Source organism: Bactrocera latifrons, unplaced genomic scaffold (assembly GCF_001853355.1).
Source record: "Bactrocera latifrons isolate USDA-ARS-PBARC rearing strain unplaced genomic scaffold, ASM185335v1 scaffold_269, whole genome shotgun sequence".
Lineage (NCBI taxonomy): Eukaryota > Metazoa > Arthropoda > Insecta > Diptera > Tephritidae > Bactrocera > Bactrocera latifrons.
This window is the reverse complement of record NW_017536285.1, coordinates 159937-162808: the sequence shown is the minus strand read 5'-3', so window position 1 is coordinate 162808 and position 2872 is coordinate 159937. Positions and strand designations below refer to the sequence as shown.

Sequence of the window (2872 nt, the reverse complement as noted above, 5' to 3'; positions counted from 1 at the left end):
CTTATTAAATATTCTGCAATATGTTAGAAATGCTTGTATTTTGCAATTTCATTTGAAATTTTTATCATTTTATAAACCCTGTATAAGTATAGTTCAATGAATGTATGAACCACCCTAACATAAATTATAAATTATGAGTAGGTGCGTTTACATAAATCACTGGTCGTGTAGTGACGTTGTTGAGTTGACTTTGACATTTTGTGTAATCATACATATYTACGCGCCCTTAAAGCGTGACAACTCGAAATTATTTAATTGAAATGACTGCAGGCCAAAAAATTTTTGTTATTAACTTTCTTTCTTACGAAATTAACTACCAATAATGTAAGAGTCTTCTATTAGAATCATGTATATAGACACCAGTATATTTAGAAAGTGACAAGCTGTCAAAACTGTCTTTGAATGATGATAAATCACTGTATTTCAGACAGCAGTTACTTAAGTATCAAGCTAAAATTGTATATTTCTTTTATTTTACTGTTTATTAAAGTAGCCTTCATTTAAAAAAGGCGGAAATACTTATTAAACCAATGCACAAGGCTTCAGCTAAAATTGAATTTTGTTTATAGACGTACATACATGCATATATGTATATGGTCACCTAAAATGCAAACCAATGTGTCACCAAATGAATCGAAATTGAGTTTTTTACTCTTTACAATTCACTATATCATACAAGTATTACATATRTATATGTAGCATAAAATTTTCAGCTTCCGCTGTCAGATATAACCAATTTATAACCAATATATTACCATTTTATATCCAAAACTCAGATTYTGTTTCAATATGAGTGGGTCATATAATATCCTTTATGYTTCGCCTGTCWACKCATAAAAAGTGATTGTTATTKTGCATYTTAKGTGACGGTATATGTTTACAGACACTAAAATCTACATAAGAAAGTAAGACAAATATTTTCGCTGATTTCAAACTTTTACAAACAAATATCAGAAATCCAATAGGCTTATATATTTTGTAGGCTTGCGCAGTTATTTCAATACTGCCAAACTTTTATTTTCCTCCTAGTTCATTAAAAAGTTTATTGACTTCGCTACCCACAAATCCCTCAGGAGTCAAGCACACGCACATACTGCCATATACCAAAAAAAAAAAAAAAAAGAAACAAAAACCAAAAAACAAAACACAAAAATCAAAAACAAATATAAGTACGGAAAACTTCTCGCAGAAAAATACTTTATTGGCTTTATATGTGTGAGCATAGAGGCGCATCTTCGATATAAGCTCAATATGCAAGCGGTCTGCGGTATGACCCAGTCAAATTACGAAAGCCATAAAATAAACTTTGCTCTCTGCGTCGAAATGTAGGTAATGTGAAGCTACATCTTGCTAAACTGTGTAACCAGGAAAGCTTTGCATAGATTCATCTGTATGTATGTGTAATAAAARTCAACTTTTTTCGCCTATTTAGCAAAATATGCACAACTTCTCCTTTCTTTTTATTCGTGATTTTTAGCATCTACCCAATGTGTTGCCAAACTTCGGCTCGAAACTTGTTTGTTTGCCGATTTATTGTGTGTTCTATTTTTCTCTTCCCTTTTATTTTGTATGTGTTTTACATATCTTTTTTCTTTATATTGATTTTGTTACACCAACAGGGCTGTGCATCCAGTGGCGTCCCCTCAGCATTAAAGTAAAAAGTTTCTTTACTTGTTTTTTTTTTACGGCTTGTTAAGGAATTTTCTGCCTGCCTGCCGACTTTCCTTGTGCCGGCATTTGGAAAATCAGCGCGTCAATGCAAATAATATCTACTTATTTTGTTTTGGAGTGGGGGACTCTAACTTAAAGAGATTTCTGCTTCTTATCAGAATGTTACATCAGATTTTATAACTTAACAGGCGAAGGAAAAACGATATAATAGAAACCACTAATATAAAAACAAAATCTGAGTTTTGGTTATAAAATGGCTATAAATTGGTTATTATAGCTGATAACGAGTTTCAATTTTCTTTTGATGATACGCTGTTTTGCATTTGAGGCGATGTTATGTATGTATATACATTTATACATATGGTATATAAGCATTAATATTTATGTACATTAGCGTGGATTTTTCGCTTGGTAAAAATACCTTCTTAGACACCTCTAAGAAAGCCGCTCTAAGCATGAGCTCTTATTTCTACAAGGAGGCTACCCCGCCTTACTGTTCTCTATTCTTGTTCATTATCATTTAAAAAATTCATATTTGGCTTCAACTTACTTGAATATACCCTGTGTAGAAAAAATCAGTACCCTCATAATTTCATTTCCGACTAAACGCCTACTTAATTGCTTAATAGAAAAAACAATATACCAAATCAAAATATTAATGCCAACAACAAAAATAGTTTAACCAAACAATCGAAGAATACCTTTAAATTTGGCAACGACACTATTTATAGACACCGGCATAATCTCACCCAAATGTATGTGAGAATTTTCAGAAATGAGTAGTAAAAAACAAGCAAACAACAACAAACGGCAACGATRCCTTTGCCAAGTACAGTGCGTTTGCAGGGCTAGTGAACTGCTTACTCGACAGCACCTCGACAGCTCCAACACACAGGCTTAGTAGTATTGTATGTAGCTCTCCCATATCCGTTCGCATGTGTATCTCAAAGATAGTATGCAGAAAGTGAGTGGTAATGCGGCATATTTCGTGTGACAGTTTCTCCTCATGGTCATTCAATTTGGCTATTTGGCGTATATTTGCGTCAATGGCGCCGTGGCTTAGTTGGTTAAAGCGCCTGTCTAGTAAACAGGAGATCGTGAGTTCGAATCTCGCCGGGGCCTGTGTGTCTACAATGAGACGCAGTTGATACTTTTTTTTATTATTATATTATAATTCTTTTATTTTTAAATTATGATTGTT

At 33.1% G+C, this 2872-nt stretch overlaps 1 protein-coding gene and 1 non-coding gene across 3 annotated transcripts in view; both read left to right on the top strand.

The window, feature by feature from the left end:
* LOC108969863 (probable serine/threonine-protein kinase DDB_G0282963) overlaps positions 1-2872 on the top strand; it is a 146228-nt gene that overhangs the window by 111179 nt on the left and 32177 nt on the right. The window lies entirely within an intron of this gene.
* On the top strand, positions 2720-2793 carry Trnat-agu. The gene has a single exon. It is a non-coding gene; the product is annotated as a tRNA-Thr (tRNA).